This window comes from Lycorma delicatula, chromosome 9 (assembly GCF_047948215.1).
Source record: "Lycorma delicatula isolate Av1 chromosome 9, ASM4794821v1, whole genome shotgun sequence".
Lineage (NCBI taxonomy): Eukaryota > Metazoa > Arthropoda > Insecta > Hemiptera > Fulgoridae > Lycorma > Lycorma delicatula.
This window is the reverse complement of record NC_134463.1, coordinates 106,229,859-106,240,988: the sequence shown is the minus strand read 5'-3', so window position 1 is coordinate 106,240,988 and position 11,130 is coordinate 106,229,859. Positions and strand designations below refer to the sequence as shown.

The 11,130-nt window shown below is 31.4% G+C and overlaps 1 protein-coding gene across 1 annotated transcript in view; it reads left to right on the top strand.

Annotated features, from left to right (window-relative positions):
• Positions 1–617: 617 nt before the first annotated feature.
• LOC142329970 (synaptic vesicle glycoprotein 2C-like) overlaps positions 618–11,130 on the top strand; it is a 40,952-nt gene continuing 30,439 nt past the window's right edge. Inside the window, exon 1 of the mRNA XM_075374955.1 lies at positions 618–1,563. The gene's annotated coding sequence lies outside the window, so the exon portion shown is untranslated. The remainder of the gene's footprint in view (positions 1,564–11,130) is intronic.

Sequence of the window (11,130 nt, the reverse complement as noted above, 5' to 3'; positions counted from 1 at the left end):
GTTAATTAAGAGCTTCGCATCTGTAATTTATGCTGTGCCGAAGACGATGAAAGTGCTGTTGATTTGAGTGACTGTAAGAAGCTTATCGATGAATATGAAAAGAGAACGAATGACGAAAAAAATTTGCTTCGTTTTGATCGACACGCTAGTTCTCAACAATACGTGTAAGATTTTCATAATTATAACTTGATAAATGTTGGCGATTGTCACGGTATGCATGAAACGGTAAACAAAGGACAAGTATTTAATTATCTTTACTATTTATATTGTCGGTTAATGGGGAGGAAAAGCGTTTAAAAATTACAATGAGTAGAAAAATAATTTTGCGAGTGTATTAACAAGTTTAAAACAAACATCGCACCAATTAATTAAACGAATTAATCATATTAATAGCATTGTAAGTTCTGAACTCGATGGCATGCATGTACTGAGAAAGTAACAGTTCAAAGAAATCAAAAAAATTGAAATTTGATATCTATTAGAAATTGTTATTTTTAAATTAAAACTTATTTTTTTCTTGGTTTTATTTTGAAATATATTTTTATCTATAAAATTTGTCTATTTAAATCTTTCTCTTAGAACGGTTTACAGTGGTTTGGTTATTTTTAAATTAATTATAGGAATATAAACGACAAACGTACTGGTGGATCATATTTCTCAAGAATATTTTCTTATGTGAAAACTGTCCGTAAGGTGTGTGCCGCGTTTGCTCACAATTAATCAAAAGCTTGAGAGTAAATGTTCTATGCACGGTTTGGGTCCATTTCAACCGTAATCGAGAGGAATTTTTGCACAGTTTTATAACTGATGAAACTTTGATACATCACTACACTAAAACCGAGGAATAGCCGAAATAATGGGTTGAAATCGGGGAATTTGCTCCAAAGAAGGTGAAAACCGTCTAATCAGAAAGAAAGGTATATAACCACTATTTTTTGGGATTACCATAACATAATCTTCATTGACTTTATGGAGAAGGGTAAAAATGGGCAATATTATGTTTAAAAATTTTTTAAACACGTTTTATGTTTTAAAACTTTTTCAAACATCTATTATCTAAAATAACAGGAACGCAAAAAAATTGTCCTTTTAAGAGTAAATAAAATTAAATATATAGGTTATTTTCAATAACCTACCTGCCACCTAATGCGAAAGATCAAGCTCCAACGGATAAATTTCTAGACTGCAAGAAGAATTGGTATAAAAGACATATTCCGTTCCATTAACTCAGTGATTTATCAATTTGTTAAACTTCGAAAATACTTCAAAGTTACGGGATCATTAACGTATTTTACATATTAAAAATATAAGCATTACTGCTTATATACAAATTAACCTACGCTTGCTAAGCTCGAGTAATTTACAGTAATGTTTTGAATTTATTGTTTAAATACTCAAAACATTACTGTCAATTTGTTAAGGCTAGCGAGGGTAGGTTAAGTTTAGTTAAATTGCATTTATAAAATAAATAAATATAAATGATTATAAAAATGGTAATGGTTATATCGGGTGGCATTAACAATAACTCAAAAGTTTGCAATTTATTGGTCGACGGGCTAATATGTAAGTACCAAAATTTTTAACATAAGCTAAGTTGTGGTAGTTTGTCCCAAAATGACAGTTTCTCTTAATTTTCTGTGATTGTCCAACTTGAGATTACCAAAAAATGTGATATTAATCTGCAGTCAGTCAAATTAGACAAATAATTTTATGTTTTTATAATACTTGCATAAATCAAACTTGTGTATTAAAAATAAATGTGTTTCTTCAATATCATGAAATGGAATAAAATTTTTTTACCAGTAAAAATTACACTTTCAGATTAAAGAAATTTTTTTCCAAGACCTTTTAAACTTATTAAACTCACCTTTTTCAGTGCAGTTGTATTGCTTTGTTAATATCACCCTCTTAAAAAGATCAAGAAACTCTAAATAGTAGCTGAATATTTTTATGTATTTAGAATAGTGTATTTTATATTGTTCAAAAGTATTTTATGTTGTTCCAGATCTTTGTTGTTTATGTGTGTTTTAAGTAAAATTTTCACATTATAGTTAATGCGTATGTGAGAGTTTATTTACAACAGTTTATTCTGTTTTTGGGTGTTATATCAGTTTCTTGCATCTGAAGGTGAATGTGTATACCCATTCTAATGTGTATTTAGTGCACTCAATATAGCTTTTGAATACTTTTTTAAATTGAAGAGAAACATTCTTTCCTGAAAATTTTGTATAATTATTGGTTTATCCGTGTGAGCATGATTTTTGTCATGAGGTGTTTTTTCGATTTTATATAATATTTGTAAGTAGATAGCCATTGATTTGTACTAGATGTTTAAGTCTTTTAGTACAGTTTTTTTCTACAAAGGGTGCATATAAATGTATGCATGCGTATGTGTAATGAATATTATACGTAAAGATATATGAAAAGAATTATTGGTCATACTTTGGTGATGATTTAGTTTTGAAAGGGAGGATTAGGAATAAAAGGTTTAAGATTTAATTTTATGGTCTATTATTATAATTTTTTAAAATGTGTTTTTCTCTTGAATATTTTATATGTACCTAAATGTACTTTGTAATGCATATACACATTCATTTCAAACTACTACCCAATTCTGTTTTTTTTATTAACTTAGAGGAATTTATTGCTACATTTGAAACTTTATAGTGATTGTTATTTGCCCTACAGTTCTGTTTTAGGTACTTAAACAAAAATTGTAGTTTACCTGAAGTAAAGCAACATTGAATTCATAAGGAGTTATTGAAATATTAAATTGTGGATGAATATTTATTGATTTTATGCGACGTTTCACTTTATTTACTTTTAGTAAATTACTACCAACTATGACATGTGGCATGATTGAACTTCTTACACTGTAAACAAATAAAATTTTAAAGTTTATTTATTATTTATTATACAAAACCTTTTAGCATATCATGTAGTGTATAAATTAATGTAAGTAAGTAGTGATTTTATAATAATATAATTTCTTTCAGTTGGCAGCCCATTTAATTGTCTGATGTATTCCCTCCAAAACTTCCAGCTATTTTTTTTTTTTTTTTACTGTTTTGTCTTGTGTTTTGAAGATGTAGTATCTGTAATTATACATTTGAGATCACTTTCAGTGACCTGTATTAGTATTTCATTTATTTTCAAAATATGTGTCATTCACAGGAAAAGAAATAAAATAATAACTCTTACTTAACATTATTCTGTGACACAAAGAGATACTGTTGTGGTTTATAATTTAGTTTAGGTGCTTTTAATAAAATTATTAAGTGTTATAAAGAAACTAACAGGGTTTCACCTCAATTCTTTTTAACCTCTAAAAAATAAAGTAAAAGTATGAATATTTATAATTTTAGAAATTGCCAAAAAACATATATTTTTAATATCTTTGTATGCTTTTAAAATGTTCTTATGTAGGAAATAAAAATAAAAAAATGAAAATTGTACAGGTATTTGTTATAGTTATACAGTATGCATTTAAGGGTGCATTATGTAAGCGTATATTAATTAAACTGTTAAAATAATCTGGTAATAAAATCATTTCTTCAGTGTTAAAAACTGAAAATAATTATTAATCTTTTGTTCTTCTGTTATTAATCTGTTCTCTTACTTATTTTATACTTTTTCTGAAAACCCTAATATTTTAATTTTAATTTAGTGAGATCCTTTAGTAAATTTATATTCATACAGGTATGAGTACATGCAACAAGCATACTTGTGTACATGTTAGATAAAAACTGACTCAATCAATTGCATCCAGATACATTCTGCTGTTGCAATAACAAGCTGTTTTGAAATTATACATCCATCACATAGATGGTGGCCTCTCCTCAATCTTATGGATGCCTATAATAAAAGACAAAATCTTATTTTAGAACAATATTTGATTAATTCTAAAATTACAATCAATTTAAAATTAATAACTGTTAATAAGTGGCAGAAATACTCTGTTTACAGATTAAAGTTGTTATAAATTAATGAAAAACATTGATTGTAGCTCAAATAGCATATAGCTTCACTGAAAATGCTAAGCTCGTTCTAATGAAGCTAATATCTTATTTACTTCATTAGTTTTTACAATTTTCATGGCAATATCAACTTGTCCCAAAACTTGCACTGTGCAAAAAAAAAAAACTAAGCATGAACTACTTATGGCAACCGGTAGTGTGTGCCTTAAGTGCCATGAAGCCGACCATGTAAGTTGTTTGGGTTTTCTTTAAGAGCGTTAATATAGTCCAAAGACGAGGCAGAAATGAACTCGGGTCACATCTCAAAATTCGAGCGCCGCGCATAAATAAAAATTGAAAGTACTCTACATCAAATTGAAACCTGTGGCAGTATTGTGTGCTAATAATTTACAGTTGTGATGGGAAGTGTGTGATGATTAAAGATTGCAGCACCATACAGCGTTGGCATAAAAAGTTTAGGGTGGTCAGAAGGAGTACAGCAGATGGACTGATCGAATGTCTACTGGTGTAGACAACACAAGCATTACTATTATTGCCACGATGATAGATGAAGACCATCGTATGACAGTGATTAAGATCGAAAATTAATAACAAAAAATACAGTACATTGAGAAAAATGGACAGTGTCAGTTTTGCAGTGACCCAAGAAATATTAGCACCTCAACAAAAAATTGTTTCCTAACAAAATAGAAAATTACCAGACCGTTAGGGAGCGTGTATTGCACATGACAGGGATTACTGTTTTTATTAATCCATAATGCATATAGTTTTATCCCAAACTGCGTTAATTGTTCAATCTGCTGGCGTGTCGAAGTAAAGTTTGCGATAATAGTAACGGATGGGACTCATAACATTGTGGCTGGTTAGAAAGTAAAAATATAAAAAAAATTATACATGCATCAAGACTTTAAAAAGTTATATTCTTTAAAATAGTGTGTAGTGATTGAATTTTTAAGGGCGGAACAGTGAACGTTAGTGACATTGTTTATGAAAATTAAAATGTTGATCGAAGTACTGTGAGTATGTGGGCAATAAATTTTGTGTATTTGAAGCTGGTAAGGCGAATATTGAGGATGAACCTCAAAGTCGTCGATCAGTTTCTACGATTGATGAGAAACACCAATGATGAATGAATCGATTCAAATTGACCGTCATATCACACAACAATGCATGGCCTTCCAGATAGGCTTATTGGAAAAATGAGTAGAACACATTATTGCATTACAGGTGAATTCTGTTCGTGTTAGGTACTACACAGATTCACGGAAAAGAACAAACAACAAAGAAAGCATTGTTATGTACAACTTTAATTATTATCCACAATTAATAATTTGCTTATCCACAATTAAAAAACTTCAAATGTAACTCTGCGAAAAGAGAATTCTTTTGACAGTATTCTAGGTTTCTAAATACATGTACGTAACAGTAAATTCTGTGGGATACATAAATATATTTAAACAACTTAGGAGATGTGTGTGTCATGTTCAACAAAACCACAGAGCTGATAATTCTACAGCACAAACATCGGCTGCACCTATCATGTACAAATCGCCTAGGCTCTTATGAAATTGAAATTTGAATCTATTCCACACCCTCCCTCCATACTCACTAGATATGGCATCTTGTGATGTTAATTTCTCTCTACAAATAAAGAGAAACATTAATGATAATCATTTTACCATGGATGATAAACTGAAGGATGTTGTAAGTTCGTGGATGAAGGAAAAGAAAGACTGTCGGCATTCTTCATTAACAGAATAAAAAAACTGGTCCACTGGGAAAAATGTGTAGCTGTAAATGGTAACTACATGGAAATATAAATGTTAGATTTTGTAAAAATAGAATGTACTTTTATACCATATTTGTTTGACTTCTCTTTTCATCTGTGAGTTATGAGCGACTGTCCATTACACTTCGATTACCCCTCTTAATAATAGTGTTAACATTTTAATCAACTTCAAAAAGTAGCAAGAGGATTTCAACTTGACTTCAGATATTTTTTGTTTTTCTATTATGTTCAAACCTGTAATGTCTGAACGTACATAATAAATATTGAGGGCAGCTTGAGAATTTTCCTTTTGTTTGTTTAGGTAGTGTAAAAAATAAGTAGTAAAATTTTTTTTGTATTAAAGCATATTAAAAGGATGCTAGTGTACTTGGTGTTGCTTTTGTTTATGTCTCTGCAACTTTACAACAGATATTGAATGATTTTTCTCAGTCTCTGTAGTAAGACTATAAACTTTTGTCTCTACAGTACGATTTGAAATAAAAAATAAGTGGAAAATACAATTTTCTGAACCAATAAAGTGGATCTAAAACTACTACTTAGTAGCAATTCAAATTAAAAGACTGGAAGTGAGGATTTCAAAGGAATATGTGACTATTTTAGAGTTCTGTAATATATATATATATATATATATTATATTGATTTTATTTATAATATGAATTCACAACAGCTTGCAAAGATGTTTGTTTCTTGCTAGTACCATCATTACTTATAATTTGAATACGTAGTAATCGGATAGTTAGAAGTGAATAGCTAGAAAGACATAATTTAACAAAGTTGAAGGGTGTGATCAATTCTTTCATTAGAAAAATATATAATACCTTTCATAATAATTAGTATGAAAGCTAGATAACCATATTTACTCAACAATCTCTTCTTAACATTTATAAACAATATTATTAATCAAACAGTCATAATCTGATGAAAGAATAAACAAATATTACCATAAATGGGAATTGACCAGAATGAGCCTTTTGTTGTGGGACCATCTGTCCTACATCAACCATCATTACTGCAACAACAAAATTCTCTTAAAAATCATTACAGAAATATTAATAAAATACATGATTTATATCTCTTTTAAATCTTTTTATTTGTCTTGTTGGAACATGTGCATGCTTTCTACCAGAAACTATATTTCTTTGTTTCTCTGTAACTTTTGAACAAATTAAAGATTTTAATGTGGTTCTTTTGAAATAATTTGTTTTTCCTTGAAGAAGGTTTTTGGAATAAAAATATCCAAAATTTGTACTATTTTTGCATTCATTTTTTGTATTATATAGCTGAATTTTCATGAGAGGTCTCCTGTGAATAAGGCAGCCAGGCTATCAGTCAAATCATCAGCAGTAGTTATCACTGGCAAAGCATTCTTGTGTACATGGTTGTAGACAATTTCATGAAAATTTTTCCAACACATGAAATTTTTAGATATTTTCACCTTTATAAATTTTTGTATTATGCTGTCCTTTATTTGTTTGATTTTTGTATATAATTAATAATTTTTTTTTTGTTTTAGGAGCATCGACTACTGTCTGTGGTCATTAGCCCCTTCCACATCAAAAAAAAAAAAAAGAAAAAATTTCCTTTTCTTAAATATAAAACACTAGCCAGAGACTAGTCTTGTCAAAAACTGCATCTAAAATTAAATTTATCAAAGGTTATTGAAATCCCGAAAACACAAAATAACAAGGTTTCTTACCAAATTTTGTCAAAAGCTGTCAAAAAACTCTTCACTGTCAAATAAAATTATAAAAGACACACATTGAAAAAACTCTTAACACAAGATGACAAGGGTGTAAAGGTAATAACAGACAAATCAGTTCTAATAAAAAGATGTTCAGAAACACTTCATGTCATACAAAAATTGAAAGATACTCTTTTATTAAAATTCTTCAAAAAGAATTTTAACACAAAAAAATCTCTTACATTTTATTGCCTAGGTTTACCCTTAGGCCATCCTTTTTTGCTTCTCTTTACCATCTTTCTAAAGGCCTCAATGTCCAATTTCAAGGTAACTGAAGCCGTGGAGATGGAAGCATCTGATCCTCCACAGTAAATCACAGAATGCTTTGCTACCGGCTCAGATACTGCATTCAGACTCTGATGCAGATACTGCAGTATTTGCATCAGAGTTAAGACTCTGCATTCCCCACTAATACTTGTGGGGTGGCTAAAATCCCTCACAAAAGACCAGCTTACTTTTGGGGGCTCCATTTTTACTTTTACTACGTCTTCTTTTTCTTTTATTTTTATTTTCTCAGTTTCCTGCATGGGGATTTTTTCAATTTCTACTTTGGCTTCAGGCTTCTTGTCTATTCTGCGTTCACTGTGATAGAGATTAATTCCTTGGTGGAGATGAACTCTTTTGTTCAAATAACATTTAATTTCATCTTTGACGCCTTTGGGCTGCTATCTCTAATTGGCCGACTCTTCATCATCTGATTAATGATCTGTTTCACTAAATTGACTAAGGCTGGTGCCAGTAAAGTTATCATGTCCTTTGTTTCAAAGGAGGCCGCAGGGGTAGCAGCAACCGGTTCATAGGACGTGACCTTTTGGCGATCTGTTGAGCGTTACTTTTCCATCTTCGAATGGTTTTTGAATGGTCTTTACCTCCTGTACTGCCACTTCTTTTTATTTCGAACAATTTCTTGATCTCGCATGTAATGTTCATTACAGTTGACGCAGTTGGTGGATCCCTACAAAGGTCATCTGAGTGTAATGTGTCTTCGCAAGCACAAACTTGTTTCCTCGTGCATTGCACTGCTGTATGTCTGAACTTCTGACATTCAAAACACCACAGCTTCCTTATCCTTCCAACATCCAAGTCCGGCAGCTTTCCTTGAGCAATCACGAAAGGGCTGATTTTAAAAAAATCACCTTTCTTCTTAATGACCAAATACTTTTGAATTGGTTCACTGTTCTTAAGTCGAAACTTAGTTCGATCTTTGTTCTTAACAACACTAAACTTGACGCTCTTCTTCCTCTTCACCTGTGAAACCCAGAGGTTCTCTAAGAAGAGAATTTTAATGTGGACGCTCTTCTATGGAAGAGGTGGAAATAGAAGATTCCATAAACCTATGTTTCGCCAGTCAATATGTCGCAAGGTGAGGGCAGAGAGACGGTTGGGCGTGCCCCGGATCATTGATCCTGCCTGGATTTCCCCTGTTAGTGGCCTCCCACAGATTTAACCCGGGCCAGGGAGTCAGGTACTACTGCCTGATCCATGATACCGACATCCCGGGGCTAGCACGTAGCATTAAGAGCTCCGATACTCCTATCATGGACAATCCCTGCTAACAGCCGAAATGACTAACTCACATTAGGCGGCGCAAGACTTCGACAGAGCAAGCTCACAGCAGCCTACCCTAAACCCAGCTTCACAATCGGAAAGAGGGATGAGCACTCCCCTTCTGTGCTCCACCCAGCAAACGGATCACGGTAACACCTCCCGCCCCCTCCTCACAGTGAATATTTTTACTAAATAGCTGGCCAAAAATAAAATAAATAAACTTGCCAAAACATCGGCAAAACTGACATATTCCAGTAGCTAAAAGTCTATTGTATTACAAAGAGACAGTTTCAGATGGGTGGTACATCTCTGGTTAATGCAAAGTGATTTTTAATTCAGTCACGACATAGCATTGAAAACAAGCAGCTAGTTATTTTTTATTGTTTGTTGTTTCATCTTGAGTTATTATTTTTGATAAACTATATTAAGTGATTGACTTAAAAATTTCCATTGAGGGATTAAAACGTACATTTATTACTAATGATTAGTTTTAGAATATTTTGTAAATTAAAAATTACAAAAATTAAATATTTATTACTAAGTAAGAAACTGGATAGTTTTTGACATACTTTTAACTTTGGAAGGGTTTTTGAAACCCTTCAAAAAGGGCCGCTTGTCGGCCCATGGTGTTTGTATTGAAAAGATCCTAGTCTTATCAGTAACTTAGTTCAGAAAAAAAACAGCTGCCATTTTGTAAAAACGAAACTGGATGATATATTTTCTAAAGCTGCAATGAATTTTGTATTTGCATAGTCTAGTCACTGTATAATACAGTCAACTGAACGGTTAATGTAGAAATTAGTTCAATCTTAAAGGACTGACTTCAATCTCAGTATGTTTATAACAAACGCAATATAGATGATTCTAAAAAAAAGTTGCAAGTTGTGTTTCTGGGGTAGATAACAACCCCTTTATTTAGAGGTGATTACAAATAAACGCTAGTCTAATACGTAATAAAAATAGACTGAAAAAACAACTAGTACAAAGTTTGTGATGAAAATCATGTTTAACATTTTTCGAGTCAAGCGGAATAAAATATTACCTAACCACTTCAAGGGATGTTTGCTTGCGTTTGCTGACAAGGAGGGAGGAACAATAACGGTTGATTATGTGAGCATCTAAAGAATAAATATTTATACTCAAATTAGGAAAAATTTTTTTTGGCGAAATAATGAAGAAAAATTATCTTAAAATCTCAGTTGAGTGCCCTGTCGTGCATTGAGAGACTAGGATCAAGCAAGCATCTACTCTTATCAGACAACTCTTTTCATTCATTCATTTTATTAATTGTTCTTAGTTGTTATAATTAGCGGAAAAAAGTAAGCCTAGTAATTATTAACTGTTTGAAGTCATTATTGATCAACTTGTTTTCTAATTTCTATTGTCTAAGATTAGTTTAGTGTCTTTATTTCCAAATTTGTGAAATAGAGCAAGATATTACTAGAATATCACTGTACGGATTTATGAAAGAATGCTTTACTAGGAAGACAGAAGAAAAAATTATATTTATAGAAAATAAGCTTGCAAATAAAATTCCTATCAAAAAGTGGCAGGCTGAAACTCAACAAGAAAAGGAAATGATTAAAAAAAGAAAATACAAGATAGCTTCAAGGAGGAAATTGATTTTTTGGTAAACATCTCAAATCAGGGATTTGGTTACACGAATGACTGTAACATATCAAAGGGGTTTTTTCTGACCCAGAAATGGCTACTTGTATAACAGGAGCAGATATGCCTCTACTAAAAACTGCAAAATTATTGTTGGATATTTTTCTGTATGTGTATGCGTGACACTCTCCCCCCTCTCACTCTCCCTGTGTGTGAGTTCTGTCACTTCCTTGTTCATGTGTGTTGCTTTCTAAGTTGAATTGGGTTTATGAAGTGGACGTAACGTCGATCAGATATGAATTAATCACAAATTTTCTTTAGTGTAATGGTATAGAATTACAGATGCAGTGTCAATCTATATAATAAAGATGTCAATCAGTGTCAGTTACATTCAGAATGTGGCATTTTATTATACAGTTCATTTAACCGATTTATAAATCAACCAATTATTTTGGAGGCAATCTCAA